The 27,665-nt window shown below is 44.5% G+C and overlaps 1 pseudogene; it reads left to right on the top strand.

Moving 5' to 3' along the window:
• The window catches only part of LOC129860067 (partitioning defective 3 homolog B-like), a 204,826-nt pseudogene that overhangs the window by 129,779 nt on the left and 47,382 nt on the right, over window positions 1–27,665 (top strand).

Here is a 27,665-nt window from a genome sequence, read left to right as displayed (position 1 = left end):
TGTCTTGTCTCTCTCACGCTTAGTCTGTCCCCTCCTATCCCCATTTCATCTTCTCTTATTCTCCATATCCCAATTATCCTCCTTCCTCTCTCTTCCTCTGTTCTCACCCTTTCATGCTTCTCTGTGCTTTCCTAGTGTTGTGTGATTATAGGTAACATGCTCCATCCTTTGAGCTTCCCCTTCCAAATAATCCTCCCTTTCCATTCTCTCCTAGTGCCCCTAAATCTCCTTCGCTCTCTACCTTCTCATAGCTACAGCCTGTATAAGCCCGGTCTTTAAAGCCTCCTGATTTAGGTTCTTTCTCTCTAGAGTGTGTATCAACAGCCGGAGGAGCCGGAGGAGAACATGCTCGTGTAGGAGAGGGGGATAGATGGATGTTTGGAGGGGGACTCTCTCACTCCATCGTGGTCTCTGTCACCATCTCTCCATCCTCCTCTTTGTCTGTCCACCGGCTCTTAACATCTCCCTCTGGCAGCTCTACTCACACACAGGTCTGGGAACGCTTCCAACGCACACACACACACACACACACACACACACACACACACACACACACACTCCACTTAGAAGCCCTGCGCACACACAGGTCTTCTAACAAATTTTGTCTCAGCTGTTTCAAGCGTTTGGTGCGTGCGTGTTGTGGTGTGTGCGTGCGTGCACGTTTTGCTCCGCTGATGCCTGTGTTTGTTTCTGTTGGAGATGGGGGATATCCACCCACGCTTGAAGCCCTGTTAGATGCGGCAAACACTGGCTAGCTTCTGGCCCGCTGTGCAACTGGCAGTGTCCATTATTCTGTTTTGTCCCCTTCTGCAATTAGACTTTGAAAACATGGAGCCGTCCCTTTCCCCTGCCAACATGGAACCCTGCTTTGTTGTAGTTCGTATCGCTCTCTCTCTCCACCCAGCCCCCTTCTCCCCCATCTCACTGTTGTTGATTGAAGTTGAAAGTCACCATGTTGGGCTGATTTGAATTGATGGATCACTCTGTAGCGGGAAGGGCCATCTGTCCGTGTGTGCGCACGTATGTGTGTGTGTGTGCTCTGCCCACACTACATGCTTTGTGTTCTACCGCAGCATAGTAGTGCATTTCATTAAACCTAGCTTTAACAAGTGGCACATGTCCCATCTCTAGTCCATGCCCCCCCCCCCCCCCCCATCCCTGCACGCGACTAATCCACTAAAGGTGAGTCTGTAATGATGAAATGGCCTTTTAAGTCCCCGACCATTATTAGAGCCATACGTCCAACGGAGCAATATGCAGCCATAGGCTCCATCTATACATCTAAACACGATTACTGCCTACTGCCTGCATCTGTGTCCCGTCTGGGGACGCAATGTTAGTGATTTATCAGAGTGCACTCAGGGAGATTAGATGAATTATGATTGGTTGCAACGTTAATTGGAACTAAACTGTGATTGGTCGGGACGTTAATTGGCCCGTACTTTGATTGGAACTTTTGGGTTAAGTTCATTATTTCACACAAGACAAGGTAGTGGCCACTTTCATGTGCAAGGCTTACTGTACCGCTCTTAAACCTGTTTGTTTTGTTGTATCTGCCTCTCCTATACTGTACCTTGCCCTATGAACACTAAATTATTCTGTTTTCATCTGGTAGAGCTCAAAAGTCAACACCCAAAGGTTGTGGTATTAAAATAGGTTTGAAGGTTTCCACCCACCCACATTGAAACTGTTATATACCTTTTCCATTTATTGGAAAGGGTTAAAATACAGGTTGTTTTACTAGTTCCCGTCACAGTGAACGTGGTTTTTATTGGCTAGCCGAGAGATTGAATCCAGGGTTCTCCGAGTTGGAAAGATAGACATTATCGGTTTATCCTCCATGATGATGAGAAGAAGAGGGAGGCTCAAACACACACACACACACACACACACACACACACACACACACACACACACACACACACACACACACACACACACACACACACACACACACACACCCCCCCCCCCCCGACACGGACAGAGGTGTCTCCATGACAACTGACCTTTTTAAATCATCCACTGCAGGGAGAGGCTGCTTAAAAAGTGGCATTTCTGTCACCGGTGGCGCCCTTGCTCAGTTGAGCTGCAGAAATGCTCCCTCTAGTCAAAGAGTGAAATGCTTACAAATGCATCAGTATCTCAAGTGCCACCTACTGTCGATGTTCCCTTGAGCAAGTCACTTAACCCCCTGAATTGCTCATTGAGTGATGCACTGTGGCTGCCCTCTGCTCCAGCCTCTCCAATCTAATGTGTGTTTGTGTACTATATGTATATCGGGGGTTGAATAAAAGCAGTATATTCATCTTGCATGGACTAATAAAGTATATCTTATCTTCTCTCTATACCACACCATACCGTACCATTGGGGTCCGCCCTATGCGCGTTCCCTCGGCCCTATGCGCATTGCCCTATGCGCGTTCCCTCGGCCCTATGCGCGTTGCCCTATGCGCGTTCCCTCGCCCCTATGTGCGTTGCCCTATGCGCGTTCACTCGGCCCTATGCGCGTTGCCCTATGCGCGTTCCCTCGGCCCTATGCGCGTTCCCTCGGCCCTATGCGCGTTCCCTCGGCCCTATGCGCGTTCCCTCGGCCCTATGCGCGTTGCCCTATGCGCGTTCCCTCGGCCCTATGCGCGTTGCCCTATGCGCGTTCCCTCGGCCCTATGTGCGTTGCCCTATGCGCGTTCCCTCGGCCCTATGCGCGTTGCCCTATGCGCGTTCCCTCGGCCCTATGCGCGTTGCCCTATGCGCGTTCCCTCGGCCCTATGCGCGTTGCCCTATGCGCGTTCCCTCGGCCCTATGCACGTTCCCTCGGCCCTATGCACGTTGCCCTATGCGCGTTGCCCTATGCGCGTTGCCCTATGCGCGTTCCCTTGGCCCTATGCGCGTTGCCCTATGCGCGTTCCTTCGGCCCTATGCGCGTTCCTTCGGCCCTATGCGCGTTCCCTCAGCCCTATGCGTTCCCTTGGCCCTATGCGCAGGTGTGTGTTGCTGGAGGGAGTTGCGTAACATTACTCATATTGCTCAAAATTGTATTCAGATGGGCAGTATTGGTTTGTGTGAATCCCCTACGGAACTCCTGTCTCGTGCTGCACTGTCAGAGGATTGCACCTATCACCAATGCTTGTTGACCTGACATGATGAGGGAGTGAGTGAATGAACCCACATTGAGCATCTGGTCCACAGCAGGCAGTGATAGGAGTCAAATGCTGGTTTCACCCTTGAAATTCTGCAGGCGGATGATTACCCTCCTGTAGCGCTCATTATTCATTTATTCATTTACATCTACCTTCACCCATTTGACATACCTACACTGGATATGGACTCAAACACGCAGACACACATGTGCCCACGTGCGCGCACAAACATGTATGCGTGCATTTGCGTGCGCAATGCACACACACACACACACACACACACACACACACACACACACACACACACACACACACACACACACACACACACACACACACACACATACAGGTGGTGTTATGCTTGCAAATGCACACAAGCGTGTACTGCACACACACACACACTCTGAGCACACCGTTCACTGTAGAACCCAGCAGCAAGCAGCTTAATTCTATCAAGCTGCTAGCCGGACAGCCACAATTACATTTGTGACACAAATCCTGCTTCTCAAATTGAGTGTTTTATTCCTAAACATACCCGCTCTCTATTTATAACCCCTTATTTCACACAAATCCAACTTCTTCCTCAAAGTCAATTTAGGACTTAAAAGCCACTGCCGCTGCAGCTCTGGCTCACTTTCCCTCCTTTCCCCTTGACTCTATCGCCCACTCTCCAAAGATCAATTTCAATGAGGAATATTCTCATGCTTTGAAGACTGAGTCGACAAAGGAGAGTCTAAAACGAGAACATTTTGAGCATTTACCATCTCCGAGAACGTTTTGAAGCATAAAAGTCTGGCAAATCCCTGCTGGGAGTTAGAAACAGACACTTAGAAATAGTCACTTTTTCAGTCGGTTTTAAACTATTTTCCATACCTTTTAGCAAAATAGCGTTAGGGCCAAATTAAGGATAAGTGAACTATTTGGGACTGGCTGTGTTTCTCGCCACATCCCCTTTGCCTGTTTGTCTCTGCGGCCTACTCATGCATGCCCTGGTCTGGCGATGGACCTCTGTGACTAACCTACAGCGCTAGCCATTGGACCAACCTTTCTCCTGGAGAGCTATACCATCCTGCGTGCTTTTGCTCCAACCCTAATTTCGAACACCTACTGCTCTAGCTGCTCACCGGGACCTTTGTTGTGTGTTACAGCAGGGCTGAAGAAAACACCTGTACACCCAGTAGCTCCCCTTGAAGAGGGTTGGCCATGTGTATGACATGTGCAGTAGACCTTTTCCTGCATGGCCCTTTTCTTATTTTTCTCTTCTTTCTTTGTCTGCTCCCTTCTCCTCTGGTGTCCTCCCGCTTTTGTTTCTTCTCCTTATCCTCCTTGCACTCCTCCTCCATTACCTCCACCTCTTCTCTCTCTCTTTCTCCCTCCTCTTCATTTAACTGCGATCTTCCTCTTTTCGTCTGTCCAATCGTCTTCGTGGTCCTCCTCTCGTGTCCTCTTTTTTTCTGTCTGTCTTCCTCCTAACCGTGGCCCCATGCCTGTGTACTCACGGCAGTCCTTTGGCACTCCTCCACTCCCCTTCATCCTCTTCCTTTGCTTCTACATGAATGTATCCTTTCCCTCTCTCTTGCCGCCCATCTCTTACACCTGTCCCTATCCATCCTTTTTACTCTAACTCCCCATTATAAATTGTTCATCCATTTCTTCTCATCCGCTCATCTCTCTCTCTCTTCCTCTCTTTCCACTTCCAGTCCTCCTTCTCCATCCTTTTATCCATGCTGACCGGGGGCTCCTTCCCCTCCCTCCCTGTCTCTCCCCTTCTCAGAGGCCTCATCCAGGGGGAGTGACCTGGGTCCCACCTTGGGCCTATGGAAGTCCTGCTCCTTGGAAAGCCTCCAGTCGGCCGTGTCAGAGGCCCGGCAGCTGAGCCAGCAGAGCCAGGTGCCTTTCCATTGTCCCAGGCCTCACATTGTGCGGGGGAGGGGCTGCAACCAGAGCTTCGCGCCGCCATCGACAAGTCCTGCGACGCGCCCTCGGAGCCGGAGGACGGTAGGGGAAATCACCATAAACGTTAATGCAACCCTGAGCATGACTATGTTCCCTTGGACATATGTACCCTGGGTCCTATGTTCCCTCAGTTCCCACAGCCCAGTGTTCCCACAGCCCTATCTTCTAAGCCAGGGGTCTAAGGGGCAGGGAGGACAAATACGTATTTTAATTTTGAGTATTTTGTAATTTGTTGAAAATGGACACTTTGTCCAAAATTGACACTTGCAAAGCACACTGGGTATCATTCTAATTATCCTCTTCCCCAAACAAGGCCAAATCTCATTACAATAAAAATGATTTGGAAAATAAGCATTTGTGCCAATTTTGATTTGAAATTCGTCAGTGGGTGCCGAGGGGACGAACGTGGGGACGAGGGAACGTAGGGTGGACCCCAATGTTGTGGTATAGAGACATCATAGTGCTCTTAGTTATCCCACTGTATTTTTATTCATTGTCCACAAATACTTATTTGAAGTCACTTGGGCGAATACGAACTTCCACTTACAGTAGGTAGAATTTTTTTGTGTATTGAAATCAATGGGTAAGAAGCTGCACTGTACTGTAGGTGATTGTGGGTGATTTCTAAGTTTTACAACAAAGTTAGTCTTTTGTCATTTCATATTTTCTCGACTGACATGGTTTTTGAGGCCATTTGAGATCAAACGTAATGTACACGGACTGTACAAAACATTAGGAACATCTGTTCTTTCCATGACATAGACAGACCATCCATGCTGTATCAATAACAATTTGTTCTTAACTGACTTGCCTAGTTAAATATAAAAAAACAAGTGAATCCAGGTAAAAGCTATAATCCCTTACTGATGTCACTTGTTAAATCCACTTCAATCAGTGTAGGTGAAGGAGAGGAGACAGGTTAGAGAAGGATTTTGAAGCTATGAAGCTTTTTTTTTACTTTACCTTTATTTAACCAGGCAAGTCAGTTAAGAACAAATTCTTATTTACAATGACGGCCTAGGAACAGTGGGTTAACTGCCTTGTTCAGGGGCAGAACGACAGATGTTTTAACCTTGTCAGCTCGGTGATTCGATCTTCCAACCTTTCGGTTACTAGTCCAACGCTCTAACCGCTGGGCTACCTGCCACACACACACCCTTTGAGACATGGATTGTGTATGTGTGCCATTCAGAGGGTGAATGGCCAAGACAAAAGATTTAAGTGCCTTTGAACTGGGTGCGAGATGCACTGGTTTGAGTGTGTCAAGAACGGTGTGTATCAAGAATGGTCCACCAGCCAATGGACATCCAGCCAACTTGATACAACGGTGGGAAGCATTGGAGTGAACATGGGCCAGCATCCCTGTGGAATGCTTCTGACACCTTGTAGAGTCCATGCCCTGACGAATTAAGGATGTTCTGAGGACAGAAGGATTTGCATCTCAATATTAAGGTGTTCCTAATGTTTTGTACACTCAGTGTATGATTGCCTTTGGACCCATTATTCAGAAATATCCACACATGAGCTGTATAAACTTTGATTTATCACGGATATTAATAATGAGTAATTTAGCCATTGCGTAACTCGCTGACATTCAGCAATCGTGGGGTCGCAAAAGGACACACTGTTTAGCGGCTCAATGAATATGTAGTCAGCGTTTCTGGCCAGGGAACTTTTTTAATCCCACAGCTGCACATTTTTGATGTAACATCTTTCATGTGAAGCCAAAGATCTGTCTCTGTGTGTGTGTGTGTGTGTGTGTGTGTGTGTGTGTGTGTGTGTGTGTGTGTGTGTGTGTGTGTGTGTGTGTGTGTGTGTGTGTGTGTGTGTGTGTGTGTGTGTGTGATGTGACCATCTGAGCATCCAAACTGAACCGTAAAGCACTAGAATTGCCTCTGACTTTCCTTCTGGCCTCAGGGAGTGGTTGCCTCAGGCTTAGAGGGGGGAACCAGTGATTCTGAATACAAGATTGGAGTCAGCACCCCCCCTCTCCCACTTTCCCAAAAATACATGTTGGTGAACCCGGCTGCAAAGTATTGAGTCACTGCAGGAGGGATGGGGGAGGTATATGAGTGTGTGTTTGTCTGCCTGTCTACTTTATTGTATGTATGGCATCTGTGTTGACCTTAAGGCTGTCCCTGGCAAAAAAACTGTCCTGTTCTGTTTAAACTTATTTTTCCACATATAGACACACCCAATGTGCTTGAATAAAATCAACTACCTGTGCACTGACCTTGTCTGATGCTTTAAGCACACTGTTTGATTAAATAGTTAAGACACACAAATGACTCAAGAAAGAGCTGGATGGTCACACTGTTAAAAAAATGACATTGAGTGCCTGTGTGACTGGCGCACGTTGTCTCGCTTTCCTCCCTACTGCAGCGTGAAGGCACCACGGGACAGCAAGCGTTTATTGCACTGTGTTAGCTGCAACGTCATTTCAGCCATTTAGTTTATTACATGTTTCTGACTGAAAAGTTCTCTTACGGAAATCCCTAATTTGTTTAGGAAAAACATTCCCTATTCCCTGAACCCTTGCTCTCTTTACTTGAAACATGCAAGTGTCGCATGTACAGTATGTGGCCAATAGGGCCTGACTTATAGCCTTTCATAATCACATCAATAAATTGGTTTGAACAATCTCGGAACACAGTAACACTGTGACAGCAAAATGGATGTGGCGGACGTGAAAAAGAAACTCGAAACGGGTGAACGTTTGCTCAGGAGGTAGAGGGGAAGTCCGATCTGTGCAAGACATTTGACTTAGTTGTGGAAACTACGAGTGATCAAGGTAAAGGAGGGTATAGGAGCGAGCGTTGTGCGAGTGTTATGTGTGCCAAACGGTTGCTGTTAGATTACAATATTCCATTTTTTTCTGACCATTTAGAACAGTATAAACAACACTAAATATGTAAGCGTACCAGAGAGTCTGTTCTAATTACAGCAAACTAAAAACAGTTGCATGCGTTCGTGAATTGCGCTTTATTTATTGTTTAGGCTAATTATTCAAAGCTCCCTTTATTAAATGTTTAACAAAAATTATTGATTCCATTTCAAAGCATGAACGCCTCGTATGCTGTGTGATGGCATATACAAATGAATGAATGATTGATTGAGAGATACTATATATTGAAATATAGGCCTAAATAAGTTATGGTATTAAGACGAAACATGATGTGCTCTTAAGCCTACATACAGCTCGATGGTGGTTACTATACAAAGCCTACTAATGATAACGACATTGCTTATTATGATAATAATGATGATGATAATAATTGTAATGATTAAGAAGGAGATCAAGAAAAAGGAGGGTGTGGGAGCGAGATCTGCTGGCATATTATGTGTGACAAACAGGTGCTGTTGGATTAAAACACAGTTTTTCTGCCTGTTTGGAAGTGTAAACAACACTAAATAAATTATAAGTAATAGCAGTCTGTTGTAACGGGGGGGGGGGGGGGGGGGGGGAGTGTAAAGCATTTATTAAAGCATAGCAAAGATTAAAAACAGCCGAATCTGTGAAATTGTTTTATCCAACATTTTGCCGTTGCATGAGGCTTGGTGCTCACGGAATCAGTAGGCTATTAAACAAACAGGCAACAAAAGCAAGATATGTCTTACTGCCGTAGATTTATAGGGATGATTTATAAAGCCAGGCACATCTAAGTTAGACTATTGATTATAGACCTAATTAAGTTGGGTTTTCCACTCTCCGACATTTTCTTAGACAATTAGGCTAAGGCAAGGGCTGTTTTCTCACCTCTGCTGCTGTTGCCTCCGCTGCATGGTTCTAAATCCCAACATGCTGGTTATCTTTGCTATAATGCACATAGCAGCATAGGGAAATGCGCCAATTCTGCGGCGCACTGAAGATTATGTTTCAGAACCGCGGACAGTGACCGTATCCAACGCAGGAGAAAACGCATTTGTTCTAAAATAATATTAGTGTTGCGCCATTATTTTGACATAATATAACCATATACAATTTCAGTATCACATGTCTTAGAGTGATGGACTGTGCCATCCCCGTGGCCTCCGCAATGGATTAGTCCACTGAGACAGGCGCGAAACAGACAGGTGTCTTGTGCACCATGAAATAAATAAATAAATACATTTTGACTGCTCGACTAAAGAAATCTCGGGCGACCATCAGCCTATTGACCGAACAATCATCCAGTGGACTAAATGGATTCAGCCCTAGTTGACATGTTGACCTTTGATACCTCCCTCACAGATGACCTGTCAGAGCAGAGCTCCAGCCGAGACACGCCCGTCAGTGGCTCATCCCGCCAGGACCAGATCGAATCAGAGGCAGGGAAGAAGAAGAAAAACAACAAAGGGAAGAAGAAGAAAGAGAAGAAAAAGTGAAGAAGACGGAGAATTCTGAGGACCAGGAGAAGGCCAAGAAGAAAGGATTCGGGCTCTTAAGGTAGGGAACCATTTAAAATTTAACAGATGCTCTTATCCAGAGCAACTTACAGTAGTGAGTGCATACATTACATTTTTGTACTGGTCCCCTGTGGGAATCAGACCCACAACTTTAGCGTTGCAAGCTCCATGATCTTCCAACGAAGCCACACGGGACCAATGTTTCCCCTCTTTACGTTTCAAAATATGAATCTCTGAATTCTAGTTCCATTCTTGCCTCTTTTAGCACTCCCCTTTTCCAACTGTTCAGGTCGTTCAGCCACTGCTTATTCCAGTATCACTCACCCAATGTTTTCTCAACGTTTTCCCCATCCCAATAAGCACCTGTAACGGCGTTCCTCTCTCTCTTCATAAGAAGAGGTGGAGTAGTGATCGAGCCAAGGCGCAGCGGGTTGTGAATACATGATGATTTATTAAATAAACAAAACAGACAAAGACGAAAAACGAACTATACTTGATATAACTAACAAAATAACAAAACGATGTAGACAGACCTGAACAAACGAACTTACAAATACACGAAGCACGCTGACACAGGAACAGACTACATAAACGCACGAACAAACCGAAACAATCCCGTATGGTGTAACTTCGACACAGACACAGGAGACAATCACCCACAAACAAACAGTGAGAACACCCTACCTAAATATGACTCTTAATTAGAGGAGAACGCAAAACACCTGCCTCTAATTAAGAGCCATACCAGGCAACCAAAACCAACATAGAAACAGATAACATAGACTGCCCACCCAAAACACATGCCCTGACCTAAACACATACAAAAACAACATAAAACAGGTCAGGACCGTTACAGCACCTAACACATCTCTCAATTTCTTTCACTAGTACAGGGCATTCCAACCTTGTTCCTGAATAGCTACCCTCCTGTAGGTTTTCACTTTAAACTCAGTTGTAGCTAACCTAGTTCAGGTTATCAACTAGCTAATTATTACAATCACGTGTGCTAGATTAGGGTTGGAGAGAGAACCTACAGGAAGGTAGCTCTCCAGGAATAGGTTTGGAGAAGCCCTGCACTAGTTCTAAGCTAAGAATTGTCTTGCTGAGATTTTGGGTAATGTGATGCTGTATAGTAAAAAGATGGTTATCAATCTGGTCTTGTTATTACACCATAGAAGTTCAAACATTTGTGATTAGATTGCGATCATAGAAGGGCTTATATAGAGCCTCAATGTCTATCGATTTTAGGCCCTCCGATGAGACGCCAATCGTCCAGCATGTCAGTGGTAATGGTGGGGAGATGTACACTGTTAACATCTGACTTGGTACCAGGATGGACACACACACACACACACAACCTTTTACTTGGTTGGTTTCTGGGAGTGTTGCAGGCGGGCGAGGTCACAGGACAGGGCTGTTGTTATTGGACCTCTTATCACACACGCACACAGATATGCATGCACACAGATGCTCACAGTGCACACACAACAAATTACAGGAAAGGGCCATTGATATCAAATTGGTAGTTACGATCTTGTCTCATTGCTGGAACTCCCCAATGAACTTGAGAGAGGCGAAGGTCGAGAGTCATGCATCTTAACGGCTTCTTAACACACTGCTCGCTTAACCCGGAAGCCAGCCACACCAATGTGTCGGAAGAAACACCGTCCAACTGAAAACCGAAGTCAACTTGCAGGCGACGGCCCGCCATAAGGAGTAGTTAGAGCACGATGAGACAAGGGAATCCCCCCTGCCAAACCCTCCACTAACCCGGACAACGCTGGGCCAATTGTGCATCGTCCCATGTGGCTCCCGGTCTGTAGTGGCGCCTCAGCACTGCGGTACGGTGCTTTAGTCCGCTGCGCCACTCGGGAGGCCCTACACACACACAGACTTGCAAGTGTACACACACACACATGCTCACACACTTACACACTAACCACACTCGCACGTACTCTCACTTACACTCACCACACACACACACTCCATCACGTACTCTCTCGCTCCCAAGCTTGTTCTGATACAGTGGGGGGGAACCTCAATGGAGAAGGTTAGAGACATAGCCTTGTGCTCTCTCTGACTACTCACTGGGTTGAAGGCTTTAGCCAGGACATTCTTGAACCATTTGACTGAATCAAAATTCCAAGACACATTTACTTCGGAATTCAACATCCAGCCAAGTGTAGCCTTAAGTGCGGAGTGCAGTTGGAGCAGAAGCGGAGGGCAAGACACTTAAACGCTCCCAGATTTTCCACCAAACACAGGCTCGGTTCACTCTGGCCTGATGATTGAACGTGAACTATGACTTAATTAGCTGGAACACGGCGAAGCTCCATCTGCATCCCCAATGGCACCCTATTCTCTATATAGGGCACTACTTTTGACCAGGAGTGCACTATATAGGGAACCGGGTACCATTTGGGAAATATCCAATATAATTGTAGATCACAAATGTTGTTTTACTCTGATGGCTGTATTTCAAACTGGAAAATTAAAAACGTATAATTCCAATTCCCCTCTGATCGAAAGTGTGTGCAACACTGTAGTGGGACAAATTTATTTTGAGGTGCGGAATTATTTTCGTGGCTGTTAGGGTTTTTATGCATGTACCGTATTATTTTCCAAACAAATCCTTTGTTTGCGTAGGCAGGACTTCCACAATCCGTTTTGTTAGTTGGACTCACCGCTCAACAAGGCTATTCTGAAATCAAAACACTGACAGTGCCAATATTAACTGGATTGTCTTTTTTGCCCTCTCTTTTTCTCGTTATTTTTGCTCTTTCTACCGTACTTAGTTTCTTTATTTCTCTCTTTCCCTCTTTTTTTGTTCCCTTTTCCTTTATTTTATTTCATTCTTTCTCCCACTCTGAGAGGACAACAGTATGGTCTCTCTGCATTCAAAATCTAGTGGATACTTCCATCTCAGATTCTTCTTCCAAACAGCTTCTACCCCCCCATGCCATAAGACTCCTGAACAGCTAATCAAATGGCTACCCGGACTATTTGCATTGCCCCCCCCCCCCCCCCCCCCCCCCGTCTTCTAAGCTGCTGCTACTCTCTGTTATTATCTATGCATAGTCACTTTAATAACCCTACCTACATGTACACATTACCTCAATTACCTCGACTAACCGGTGCCCCCGCACATTGACTCTGTACCGGTACCCCCTGTATATAGGCCCGCTATTGTTATTTTCTTCTGCTCTTTAATTATTTGTTGTTCTTATCTCTTACTACTTTTTTTTTTTTTTTGGGGGGGGGGGGTATTTTCTTAAAACTGCATTGTTGGTTAAGGGCTTGTAAGTAAACATTTCACTGTAAGGTTTACACCTGTTGTATTCGGCGCATGTGACAAATAAAATTTGATTTTATCTCAACTGCACTCCCCTCGCCATCCACACACTCCTACACACTTCATATTCATATCCCCCCCAACCATAAAGACAGTCTTCGATGCGAGATGACTGGTTGTCCCTTCAGTACCTACAACAGTAGAGATTGAAGTGTCCTTGCTGAGTGAACCGCCTGAGGGAGTTTCGGCATTGACGGGCCTTTTGATGATCAGCCACGTTACACGTCAGCCACGTGAGACTCCTCACCATGTGCATACATATAGAGTACACTCTCTCATAGGCTATTATGAAAGATGTGTACAGTATGTTCAGTACAGAGACTGGTGTGGCAGCTTTTTCAAAGTGCTGGCGAAGCCTAAAATCGACTATATATCCTCATGGGTATGTGTGGAAGATGTCTGCATTTACTGTATGATGAGGTGTCTCAATGGACCTGTCAACACGAGCCTGCCTGTTTTGAGGTCCTCTTCCTGACTGTGCCGACTGACTGGGCCCGAATACCCAACCCATAATTGTATTCTTAATAGTAGGCTGATTGGGTATGCGAAAATAGCTAGTTTTATAGTATGTGACATTTAGAACATTTTGTGCGCTTTAAATGCCAAGATGTCATACTCATTTCAGCTTTTCATCTTGTACAAATTTGCTGCATGCTATTAAGGAAAGATATTTCCTCGTGTGTTTTGCCAGCAGCTGATAATGAGCTGATAATCAGATAAGGGCAATTCCACAGTAACAAAGATTTGTCACTTTAAAATGTATGTCAAACAAAAACCGATCATTGCAAAGTTAAACAAACCTTACAACTCTACTTTGAACAATTCCCCCCCCCCCCCCCCCCCCCCCCATAAAATAAAAATGTCTTGAAGAACAGTGCAGATGGACAGTTTGTGCTGCTTGTGCCGTCATTCTGTTACCAAACTTTGCACTGTTCTTCAAGTAAATGTGTTTTTGTAATACTTTCAGTGAAAATTGATAAAAGTCGTTCTCGTGTATAGAGTTGTATGGTTAAACTTTGCAATCATCGGTTTTAGTTTGGCTTTTAAAGTAAAAAATGTGAGTCTCAGTATCATTCTGTTACCAAGGAATTGCCCATAAGGACAACCTCACAATTGCGCATCAGTGAATGCATTCTCAGTATGGGTGAGCCTAGTATGTTATTTGCTGCTTACTGCATCATTTTTTGTTTGTAGGTTGTATTTACTCTTCTGCCTGATCACAGCTCCAATAACAGGCACTTTCCTGTGACCTGTATGTGTGCGTATCCTTTTACATTTGTGCGCCCGGTCTTTCTATCCCATACTGCTTCCTCTCGCTGCGTCACCCTCCCCACCTCTTCTGCCCGTCACTCCGGCTCAGAATGGCTGTCACTAAGGCCCTCAGTGTGACAGACAGACAGGACACGACCGTCCCCGCTACTACTGCCAAATTGGGGACATGAAAGCCAGCATGCTGATCCGCTGTTTACAAATCCCCTTCCGCTTGCTTCGATCCTCTTCCCTCTCTTTCTCTCCCTCTTCCCGGGGACGGATGAAATCCGACAGGGAACCAAGCCAATTAGCGGGGCCAGTTCCGGAGCGAAATTCTCTCATTTCCATCAAAAAGCCCAGTATGTGGTTATGTTGTCCTAAAGGATGGGCCCCATAGACGGACAACACCCTCCTCAGACCTACTGTAAATCCCCCATAGATGGCCTGCATCCCGATTTGCCACCCTTCTCCCGAAGTGTACACTTGCACTTTTTCCATCGTGGATTTAGCCAATGTTTACACCAATCCAATGCTTTCAAATCCATGACGGGGAGTGTGCAAGTGCACGCTTTGGGTAAATTGAGACTTATGCATAGTTCTTGTAAGTGGACTAGAGTGATGCTGGAGTTGTAAGACGTGTTTAGATGTGTTTACGTGTCGGTGACATTAAGCTGTGACGAGCTGAAGCTGGGATGTTTTTATTAACCGTAATGTTGTTAGCTAAGTTTGTCATGGTTTGTCACGTTATGGTTTACCTTTTTGACGCTTTGAAGGTTGGTGGCTTTTTGTCCTCACAGGAGGGGATTTGTTGACCTTAGGTTTTCACCTCGAAAACATGTCAGAGTGTCTTGGAGAATGTTTGTTTTGTTTTTTTGTGTCTGTTTGCAGGTTGTGTTCACTCCCAAGTTTGTCTCACCATTCATCCTGTGGGGAAATTACTTACTTACAACTATAATCTTTGAGTAGTCAGGGCAGTAGTTTTCCTTTCGTTTTTTTTTCTTTTTCTTTTTCTGGAATGTTGATTTAAAAACCTGTCCAATGTCCATCAGCAACCACCACCAAATTGCCTCCTCCCTGAAAATGTGTGTCATTCTGAGGCACGGTGCATCCTATATCCTATATTTCTGGCATGGCGCAATTCTAATTTATGTCTTTCCTATGGACGTCAACAGCGGGTCACGCTATCGAGGTACGCAGCCCGAGAAAAACAAATTATATATATATTTTTTGCTCTATGTTGGACTGCTTCCTGAAATGATTTGGTAATTTACTTGTTGCTGTGGTGACCTGTCAATCAAGCATTAGATGGATTTTGTAAGAAGAAAAAACGTCCAAAGAAAGGGAAAATCCCCATGCATATATATCGGCTACTAAACCGTCAACATGGCAGGCGTCTTCTTTCCTGTATAGCATAGCTCCCTTAGTACTAGAGGTCGACCGATTATGATTTGTCAACGCCGATACCGATTATTGGAGGCCCAAAAAAAGCAGATACCGATTAATCGCCCAATTTAAAAAAGAATATATATATATATTTATTTGTAATAATGACAATTACAACTTTACTGAATGAACACTTATTTTAACTTAATAAAATACATCAATAAAATCTATTTAGCCTCAAATAAATAATGAAACATGTTCAATTTGGTTTAAATAATGCAAAAACAAAGTGTTGGAGAAGAAAGTAAAAGTGCAATATGTGCCATGTAAGAAAGCTAACGTTTAAGTTCCTTGCTCAGAACATGAGAACATATGAAAACTGGTGGTTCCTTTTAACATGAGTCTTCATGTTAGGACTATTTCTCTCTCTACGATTTGTATTTCATATACCTTTGACTATTGGATTTTCTTATAGGCACTTTAGTATTGCCAGTGTAACAGTATAGCTTCCGTCCCTCTCCTCGCTCCTACCTGGGCTCGAACCAGGAACACATCGACAACAGCCACCCTCAAAGCAGCGTTACCCATGCAGAGCAAGGGGAACAACTACTCCAAGTCTCAGAGCGAGTGACGTTTGAAACGCTATTAGCGCACACCCCGCTAACTAGCTAGCCATTTCACATCGGTTACACCAGCCTAATCTCGGGAGTTGATAGGCTTGAAGTCATAAACAGCGCAATGCTTGATGCATTGCGAAGAGCTGCTGGCAAAATGCACGAAAGTGCTGTTTGAATGAATGCTTACGAGCCTGCTGCTGCCTACCATCGCTCAGTCAGACTGCTCTATCAAATCATAGACTTAATTATAACATAGGTCATTAATATGGTCGAATCCGGAAACTATCATCTCGAAAACAAAACGTTTACTCTTTCAGTGAAATACGGAATAGTTCCGTATTTTATCTAATGGGTGGCATCCATAAGTCTAAATATTCCTGTTACATTGGACAACCTTTAATGTTATGTCATAATTAGGTAAATTCGGGGAAATGAGTTCGCAACGAGCCAGGCGGCCCAAACTGTTGCATATACCCTGACTCTGCGTGCAATGAACGCAAGAGAAGTGACACAATTTCACCTGGTTAATATTGCCTGCTAACCTGGATTTCTTTTAGCTAAATATGCAGGTTTAAAAATATGTACTTCTGTGTATTGATTTTAAGAAAGGCATTGATGTTTATGGTTAGGTACAGTCGTGCAACGATTGTGCTTTTTTCGCAAATGCGTTTTTGTTAAATCATCCCCTGTTTGGCGAAGTTGGCTGTCTTTGTTAGGAAGAAATAGTCTTCACACAGTTCGCAACAAGCCAGGCAGCCCAAACTGCTGCATATACCCTGACTCTGTTGCAAGAGAAGTGACACAATTCCCTAGTTAAAATAAATTCATGTTAGCAGGCAATATTAACTAAATATGCAGGTTAAAAAATATATACTTGTGTATTGATTTTAAGAAAGGCATTGATGTTTATGGTTAGGTGCACGTTGGAGCAACGACAGTCCTGTTTCGCGAATACACACCGCATCAATTAAATGCAACGTAGGACACGCTAGATAAACTAGTAATATCATCAACCATGTGTAGTTAACTGGTGATTATGATTGATTAATTGATTGATTGTTTTTTATAAGATAAGTTTAATGCCAGCTAGCAACTTACCTTGGCTTCTTACTGCATTTGCGTAACAGGCAGGCAATGTAAAGCAGGTGGTTAGAGCGTTGGACTAGTTCACCGTAAGGTTGCAAGATTGAATCCCCGAGCCGACAAGGTAAAAATTTGCTGTTCTGCCCCTGAACAAGGCAATTAACCCACCGTTTCTAGGCCGTCATTGAAAATAAGAATGTGTTCTTAACTGACTTGCCTAGTTAAATAAAGGCTGTAAAAAATAATAATAATTTAAAAAAATAAAAGAATCGGCCAAATCGGTGTCCAAAAATACAGATTTCCGATTGTTCTGAAAACTTGAAATCGGCCCTAATTAAAATCAGCCGTTACGATTAATCGGTTGACCTCTACTTAGTACAACACCATTGATCTATATCAAGAGGTTTGGACCTCTTGGTGTAATGGCTTGGGCTTTGGCGTGACAAACAAAGGGCAGTGGGTTCAAGTCCTTGTATTGCTAATCCCGGATTCAGTGCAATATATTGGCATGTACGATGATGGATAACAAGACAACCTCTATTAAGGTAAATTGCTTCAGGATACGTATATATGGACGTCTGGATATTCCAGACATATGTATATGGCTAGACGAAAACACCAGTCAACCTCAGACGACGGATGCTCATCATCGACCAATGAAAGCAGCTCATTGAGCCATCGGCGAGTTGTCTCCTGGTCATCTGATCTCCAGCACTTCAGGTCCTTCACTTAACTGGCTGTGTTCGACGTTGCAGTCGAGACTGACTGATCTACGAATCTCCTTGCATCATAAATAACTACTCAAAATTATTTGTAGATCAGTCACAATTCAGCCATGATGCATCACGGTTTTGATACTCGTGATCATGGCCTCTGTCTTCATGGAGGCTGATCCACCAATGAAAGAAGCTCATTAAGACCTCTTCAACCAATGTAAGAAGCCCATTGAGCTATCAGGAAGTTGTCTCCTGGTCATCTGATCCCCAGCACTTCAGGTCCTTCACTCTGTCTTCATCCACCAACATGGAGGCTCATTGACCAATGAAAAAAGCCCATTGAGCCATCAGGAAGTTGTCTCCTTCTACTGGTCATCTGATCTCATTGCTTTGGGTCATTCACTCTGTCTTTATCCAGAAACAAAATACGCCGGAAAGCGATTACACCTCTTCCCATTGCCGCCGTCCCGTCGTCAAGCTCAATGTGATCGATAGGTGTCTGCCGGCCGTCTGTCCGTCTTAGGCTGTCTGTGTTTGTGTGTGACATACCATCCCTCACAGGAAAAGATTAAGTGGCTCTTATGAGGTCTAAGGAGAAAGGCAGGAGTGGTCACAGCACGTTAACCTCTAACCCTGCCCTTTTCATGGAGTAGGAATGCTGTCTGTAGGGGGAAGTTGGGGATATAGAGGGTCACACTTCTTTCTTATTCTCTCGTTTTCCTCCTCGGACTGTTTTGAAATCAAAGTGCAGTGCAATTATTGGCTGGCCAATGGTGCGGCTGCCTTTTTCCTCTCTCTCTTTTCCTTTTCTCTGTCACGTACATTCTCTCTTTCCCCCCTCTGTCTTTCATTACAACTGCTCACTACTTGTTAGGGTCTTTGTCATTGTTCTGGTGTGTCTGAATCCTCAACACCTTTAGTAGTCTGGATGGAGTAGTTCTACTGGGACCTTTGATCCGTCACTCTCACCCTACGGTGTCTCTTCATCCCGGATTCTGTGTGCTGTCCTGGACTCGCGGCTGGAATAGTGACTGGCTCAAACAGTGCTTGGAGAAACACACACACACACACAAACACAGGTGAGCACATACACACACAAACGCATACACACACACACAAACAAACACAAATAATCACTCACTTGCACGCACACACACACACGCCAAAGAGCACTCTCTCCCTCCACAAATGAGTGTGAAAAATAAGACGTGTAACTGACTTGTTAAATATTCATTTGTTTTTGACAGAAATGGGGGAAAATGGAGACAAGACAAATTGCCTGGAGCTAGCGCTTTGTGCATGAATCGTTAAAATATGCCAGAAGTCAGAAACGCAAACAATTAAAATAAAGCCCATATTTCACGTGCCGCCCTTGGGTGACAGATGCATCTCTCACTCTGTGGCTGTCAGAGAGGGAGTGCTCCCCTCCCTCTCTCCTCTCATTCCTCTCTCGGCTAAGCAGTCTGATTGACGCAGCATTACACCCGGGACTGGCCAGACACTGTTTAAAGATGCACACTCACACGCACCTTTCACTTTTCTCACACAGACGCACCATACACCTTTCACTTCACACATACACACTCTTCCCTCGTCAATGAAGACACTCCTGAGAACATTATATCTATCACACCAGTCCAACCTCACACCCTGAAAACATATTTTTCTCTCCGTCTTGTCGCTTACCCACTTTAACTCTCTCGGTCTCTCTCTCTCAACTCACTCTCTGCTTACTCCCTACTTTCTCCTCGGTTCTTCTTCCATTCCCCATTCTGCCTCTCTATATTGGTAATCATATTTTGTGTTGGGTTCATTTCGTAGACTTTGCGTTGGAGGTTCCTGTATATCTTGATTTGGTCTGTGCGTGCTTCTGGATTTCCATGCACCTGGGACGTCAATGCAACTGGACGTGTGTGTGCTTGCATGCGCATTGCATCCAACGAGAAACTGATAAATCAATAACACCACCATACATTTTGGGCCTACAGCTGAACTAAACGGTATTTCACTCAAAGCTCGCTTCAACGCTGTCTTTATTGCGATGATCCGAATTGGCTCGACGGCAGTGGCGGTTCTAACGGCAATAGATTCATCTGGGAGGGGGGTTTTGATCTATTTGGTCGTATAACTCGTAATACGAAGCGTTAATGGGAGGTGATTTAGCCCAAATTGCCGCCGCCTGCTGCAGTATGCATATGGAGGAAATAAGATAAATAGATTTAATTATGCCCAGTGGGAATAACGAGAGACGAGAGACTCTGTTTTAATTATTGAAGAGGGGCGTAGCTTTCTGCTGCCAGGAAGGAACTGGGATTAGCTTATCATGCTGTCAATCAAGGGAAGAGGAAGGTAGAGAGGGATATAGTGAGGAAGAGTGTGGAGGGTGGCAGAGTTCTGTGTGCGTGTCTTCTAGCTTCTTAACTGTCCTCTGTGTGATGTACACTACTGCAGCATTCCAGTGTTCTGTACCAGAAAACACCAAAGAGCCCCTGTTACATCACACCTCTTTATGTACAGTTGAAGTCGGAGGTTTACATACACTTAGGTTGGAGTCATTAAAACTTGTTTTTCAACCAGTCCCCAAATTTCTTATTAACAAACTATAGTTTTGGCAAGTCGGTTAGGACATCTACTTTGGGCATGACACAAGTCATTTTTCCAACAATTGTTTACAGACAGATTATTTCACTTATAATTCACTGTATCACAATTCCAGTGCGTCAGAAGTTGACTGTGCCTGTAAACAGCTTGGAAAATTCCAGAAAATGATGTCATGGCTTTAGACATCATTTGAGTCAATTGAAGGTGTACCTGTGGATGTATTTCAAGGCCTACCTTCAAACTCAGTGCTTCTTTGCTTGACATAATGGGAAAATCAAAAGAAATCAGCCAAGACCTTTTGTAGACCTCCACAAGTCTGGTTCATCCTTGGGAGAAATTTCCAAATGCCTGAAGGTACCACGTTCATCTGTACAGACAATAGTACGCAAGTATAAAACAACACCATGGGACCACGCAGCCGTCATACCACTCAGGAAGGAGACGCTTTCTGTCTCCTGGAGATGAACGTATTTTGATGCAAAGAGTGCAAATCAATCCCAAAAAAACAGCAAAGGACCTTGTGAAGATGCTGGAGGAAACAGGTACAAAAGTATCTATATCCACAGTAAAACGAGTCCTATATCGACATAACCTGAAAGGTATTTTTGGAGAAATCCAAAAATCCATCAATCCTCTGGTCTGATGAAACAAAAATAGAACTGTTTGGACATAATGACCATCGTTATGTTTGGAGGAAAATGGGGGATGCTTGCAAGCCAAATAACACCATCCCAACCGTGAAGCACGGGGGTTGCAGCATCATGCTTTGCTGCAGGAGGGACTGGTGCACTTCACAAAATAGATGGCATCATGAAGGAGTAAAATTATGTGGATATATTAAAGCAACATCTCAAGACATCAGTCAGGAAGTGAAAGCTTGGTCTCAAATGGGTCTTCCAAATGAACAATGACCCCAAGCATACTTCCAAAGTTGTGGCAAAATGGCTTAAGGACAACAAAGTCAAGGTATTGGAGTGGCCATTACAAAGCCCTGACCTCAATCCTATAGAAAATTATGGGGCAGAACTGAAAAGCGTGTGCAAGCAAGGAGGCCTACAAACCTGACTCAGTTACACCAGCTCTGTCAGGAGGAATGGGCCAAAATTCACTCAACTTATTGTGGGAAACTTGTGTAAGGCTGCCCAAAACATTTGACCCAATTTAAACAATTTAAAGGCAATGCTACCAAATGTGAATTGAGTGCATGTAAACTTCTGACCCACTGGGATTGTGATGAAAGAAATAAAAGCTGAAATAAATAATCCTCGCTACTATTATTCTGACATTTCACATTCTTGAAATAAAGTGGTGATCCTAATTGACCTAAATCAGGGAATATTTTTCTAGGATTAAATGTCAGGAATTGTGAAAAACTGAATTTAAATGGATTTGGCTAAGGTGTATGTTAACTTCCGACTTCAACTGTAGTTGTTAATTGAACTTATCCCTACTTGTCTCTCCGGCTTCCAAAACTTCCAACTCCACCGAGGTACCGGTAGAAAATACACACAGCAATCTAATTACCGTGATAACATTTATAGGCTGTGAGATTAAGCGTTCTCTCTCTATCTCTCTCACCGCCTCTGGAAGCCTCACTGTTCTCTCTATATATTCCTAAGCTCCAACCGTACCATACTTTCATGGGAGCTTTGGCTTATCCCTCCCTCATTCTCATTTTCTCTCTCATCCTCTCATTCATTCTCCATGTGCTCTCTCACCCTCTCTCTCTCTATCTCTCTCTCATTGTCGTTCTCCCTCTTTCTCTCCCAGCTTGTTATTTTGCTACTCAAAGGCAGATGCATATTTAGCTGGCATTATGGGCGATCAACTCCTTGTCCTGTGGAATGTGTAGGAATGAGTGTATCATCTGTGTGTGTGTGTGTGTGTGTGGTGCTTCCGTGTGTGTGGGTGGGTAGGGCTGACCTAAGAGGTCAGGCCTACCCACCTGGAACAATGTCAGAGGTTTTGTGTGCGTGCGCGTGCAACTGGAAGTGTGCGGGTGCCCGCAGTGTGCGCGTATTGCATATATAACACCAGACGCACCATCTCAGCTATTAGCCTCATTGCATTTCCATCATAAAAGACAGGCGCCATCAATGAACTCCCCTGACAGACCTCCAGACAGGCTGTAAACTGTCTCCTGACACATCACTCTTGCCGACTGAACGCCTGCTTGGACTGAATGCCTGTTTAGCTACTCGATAGTGCTCACCAGTAACCAGTGTCCCACTGGCTCCGTCCACCAGCTCTGAAGGAAGCCTGTTTATTCACCACTCCCTGCTCTCTGCTTGTTGTCACACTGTAAAAAAAAATAAAAGCAGTTTCATTTCCTGAGCTGCCAACCACGGAGATGATAATGGAGGAAATGAGTCTAGCACACATAGGTAAAAGCTGTTATATAGTGTAGCTAGCACACATAGGTAAAAGCTGTTATATAGTGTAGCTAGCACACATACTGGTTAATAGGCCACAGTATGTTTCTTCTCTTACTCTCTCTATTTCCCTCCCTCTCTCTCTCTCTGCCTCCGTCTCTGTTTCTCCCTCTTTTTACCCTCCCTCCCTCCCTAGGGAGCCAATTCCACAGGTCGCAGGGCAGTTACATCACCCGGGCTGTCTGTGATCTCACTGTGTTTTGAACCTCATTAGAAAGAAGACACAATCCTTTTATTTTACTCTTTCCACCGTCCTTCTCTCACCCACTTCCTCAGAATGTCATGTAATGAGCACAGGGAAGCTTCTGGAAGACGTGATTAAGATGATGAGTAAAGGCGCCTTTCAAAAAAAGCATATTTTCACTGGTACTCAACCGGACAGTCTTTTGTCTTGTCATACTTGGACATTTTGGGGATATTGGTTCTAGTTTTCATTTCCACTCAGGAGGAGTGACACCGTCGCAGACCCAGGATACATTCTGGTGACTCTGGCACACCGGCAAAGGCAGACTAATGATGACAGTGCTATGCTAATAATGGTTCCGTTTGGCCCCTTGTGACAGTAGGACCACATTAAACCGTGACACCAATGACCCAGTAACCCGGAGCATCCATCTTACACCATTATGTGAAAGTAATGCAGCCAGTGCTATGATGTAGGTGTAGTGTGTTTTAAATTAGATCTCCCACTCTTTGTGCAGCTGTGGGTGGCTCCCAATGAGCTTTCCCACACAGAGTGGCGGCCATCTTCCTGTGTTTCTCTAGCTTGTGGGACTGTCAGGTATCTCAGCATCAAATGGGAACAGGAAATGACAATGAGAAATTACATCTGTATTTCTGAATAAACATGATTTGATATAAGGACTAATTTACACAGCTAGATAGAATCCAGCTCCGAAGAGTCTCGCTTGATACATTTTTGTTGTTGTCTTTAAACAAATCTGACTTCAAATCTGACCACCAATTCAGATCTCCACAACCTGATTGTCTTGGGAAAAGAAATGGTGAGGAAAGGGAGAGATTATGGAAATGAAGGTCGAAAAATGATGATGGAGGGGAAATGGGTTTGTACCTTCCCCATGACAGGTACATACTGAGTGTCAGTGGTGTAAAGTACTTAAGTCAAAAAAATTGAAAGCTATGATCCCTTATTGATGTCACTTGTAACTCCACTTCAATCAGTCTAGATGAAGGAGAGGAGACCGGTGAAAGAATAATTTTTAAGCTTTGATACATAGATTGTGTATGTGTGCCATTCAGCGGGTGAATCGGCAAGTCAAAAATATTTAAGTGTCTTTGAACAGGGTATGGTAGTAGGTGCCAGGCACACCGGTTCGAATGTGTCAAGAACCTCAATGCTGCTAGGTAGGCTTGGGCAGTATACTGTATACCGGGGCATTTGGGAAAAGACACGGGATGGTTTTTCAATACCTTTAAAATATGTGTACATTATGAAGCTTACCGTTGTTCCCCAGAACAGTTGAGCCAGACATGTGTTTGTATGCAATTCACTACTAAATGTTTGCCATCAGATATCTTCTGGCTTTCTGCCATCAGTTTTTCTCCCATTTGCTCCATGTACCCATGCTGCTCTTCCTTCGGAAAATAATGCATCACAGCTGGTCATTTGCAAAAAAAAATTCTTGTTAACTTTCACTTGTAAATGTCTACACTCACCGAAAATGACTTTCAGTAGCTACTAGCTATGCTTGTATAACTTTATGATCTGGATTTGCCTGTATTTGCAATTACCTTGTTCGTTTTCTCTCATTAGCATTTAGCTACCAGCGTCTATGTGATTTTTGACTATTCGTTTTTTCAAATTTTGTTAGCATTCTGGTAATAGAAGTCCAACGGGCTTTTCTTGTGTTTTTAGTGCCCCATTGTGTGCTATGCCAGTAATACCGTAAAACCCAGAATTAGAGAACTGTATGATGATATGAAAATCTGCATACCGCCCAAGGCTACTGCTTGGTTTTTCACGTGTGTATTAGGAATGGTCCACCAGCCAAAGGCCGTCCAGCCAACTCAACTCAACACAACTGTGGGGAGCATTGGAGTCTATATGGTCAAGCATCCCTTTCGGATGCTTTCGACACCTTGTAGAGTTCATGCCCAGACGAATTGAGGCTGTTCTGAAAGAAAAAGGGAGTGGGTCTCAATATTAGAAAGGTGTTCCTAATGTTTTATATCGATTTGTGTCTCTGTCTCTCTCTCTCTCCCTGTCTCTCTCTGTGTCTCTCTCTGTGTCTCTCTGTGTCTCTCTCTGTGTCTCTCTCTGTGTCTCTCTCTGTGTCTCTCTCTGTGTCTCTCTCTGTGTCTCTCTCTGTGTCTCTCTCTGTGTCTCTCTCTCTGTCTCTCTCTGTCTCGCTATGTCTCTCTATGTCTCTCTGTCTCTCTCTGTCTCTCTATGTCTCTCTATGTCTCTCTATGTCTCTGTCTCTCTCTCTGTCTCTCTCTCTGTCTCTCTCTCTGTCTCTCTCTCTGTCTCTCTCTCTGTCTCTCTCTCTGTCTCTCTCTCTGTCTCTCTCTCTCTCTGTCTGTCTCTCTCTCTCTGTCTGTCTCTCTCTCTCTCTGTCTGTCTCTCTCTCTCTCTGTCTGTCTCTCTCTCTCTCTGTCTGTCTCTCTCTCTCTGTCTCACAGAAGAAGAGAGAGAGGTGGTCTAATTTATGGACACATAATGATCAGACCATCTGTGGGTCTCCATCACACACACAAAACTGTGTGAAAGAGCGGGACGAGCCTCCCAGCTCACTTCTCTCATGGAGGGCCAGACTGCCCGTGTCTGTGAAATAGATACTACTGCCAGCACCATGCTAATGGGCAATAATATCGCCCATTCATATTACTATTCTTCTAACAGTGATTCAATGTCTGCAGGTTGTACGGAAAGCAATGCTAGGCTAGTTGGCCTTAAAGAAATGTTTGAATGCCAAGTGAGCTTTTTTTTATTCCTAGAGCTGTTTTTATAGTCTGGAGATGTAATCTGGAGTAGGCTGATGTAGGCTGCACTCTCATATTCGAAGGTATTAAGTGTCACTGGTGCAAAGTTAACTAGCATTAGCTTGCTTTCCAGAGCCCGTATTTATCAAGCATCTCAGAGTAGTTTGCTGATCTAGGATCAGGTCCTCCCTGTCCATAATGTGAAGGCAAAAGTGATCCTACCCCCGAGATGCTTGAAAAATATGGCCTAGGACTAACCCATGCACCTGCGTCAGCTGCAAAGTGACAAGGTTAAAATGCGATTATATTCTGTGATAATTCCCCTCCAATCTGGCAACCCAGCAGCAGTGCAGTGATCATCGGGTGATTTGAGTGTGTCCTCGGTCTTCCATCAGGGTTGCCATTCACACCATGTCCCCCTCGGGGCTGTAATGAGAAGAGCCAGTGACAAGAATTAAGACAAGCCCCTGTCCCTAATGAGCTAAACACAGACATCAGATTGGACTCAGCAGGGAGCCGACAGGCAAACGCACACACCAAACACCACGGTTCAGTATGGATATGTGAATTAATCCAGGGATGTGTATGTCTTTGTCTGTGAAGGCCATTGGGGCAATAATCAGTAGCTCAGAGAACCATGTTTTGGTTGAGAGTGTCCCTTCGGAAGCTTGAGAGCGACATGTGATTCAACTCCATGCCTGGAGGGCAAAAACACTTTAGGGCCCATATTCATAAAGTGTGCTGTCTAGGATCATGTTTTTCCTTTTGCATCCAAATGATTGAGGGGATATCTGTTTCTAGCTCAGCACTTCTACTGATGATTTGTGAATACAGGCTCTGGTTTTGGATCTTAACTTCTCATCAGGGACTGGTCCAGACCTGGCATACCAGGCAAATAGACTTTGGCCAATTACTGACATGAATCAATCAATAAACTATACTGAACAGAAATATAAACGCAACATGTAAAGTGTTGGTCCCATGTGTCATGAGCTGAAGTAAAAGATATCAGAAATGTTCCATACACACAAAAAGCTTATTTCTCTCAAATGTTGTGCACAAATTTGTTTACATCCCTGTTAGTGAGCATTTCTATTTGACCAATATAATCCATCCATAAACCTGACAGGTGTTGCATGTCATGAAGCTGATTAAACAGCATGATCGTTACACAGGTGCACCTTGTGCTGGGGACAATAAATGGCCAATGAAAAGTGCAGTTGGCATGCTGACTGCAGGAATGTCCAACATGGCTGTTACCAGAGAATTTAATGTTAATCTCTCTACCATAAACCGCCTCCAATGTCGTTTTAGAAAATGTGTCAGTATGTCCAACTGGCCGCACAACCGCAGCCCATCTGTAACCACGCCAGCCCAGGACCTCCATATCCTGTTCCTTTACCTGCGGGAATGTCTGAAGATGGGGGGGTTGAGTATTTGTGTCTGTAATACAGCTATTTTGTTGGGGGAAACTATTTCTGATTGGCTGGGCCTGGCTCCCAAGTGGGCGGGCCTAAGCCCACCCATGGCCACGGCCCTGCCCAGTCATGTGAAATCCATAGATTAGGGCTTAATGAATTTAGCATGTTGCATTTATATTTTTGTCCAGTATATGTGAGAAGATAAATGTAAAATATTTTAGGGGTCAGATTGAGGTGAAGTTTCCTGTTGATGCTGACCCTGGGTCCGTTTTGCATTTTCCCCACTAATGGTTAAGGTTAGGGTAGAGGAATGGGAAACTGATCCTAGATCTGTACCTAGGGGCAACTTCTCCCCGGAGCTACACACTCTCACCTCTGTCTGTCAGA

Source organism: Salvelinus fontinalis, chromosome 7 (assembly GCF_029448725.1).
Source record: "Salvelinus fontinalis isolate EN_2023a chromosome 7, ASM2944872v1, whole genome shotgun sequence".
In the NCBI taxonomy this organism is placed as follows: Eukaryota; Metazoa; Chordata; class Actinopteri; order Salmoniformes; family Salmonidae; genus Salvelinus; species Salvelinus fontinalis.
Note: the sequence above shows the minus strand (reverse complement) of the source record. Positions and strands in the feature narration are given on the sequence as shown.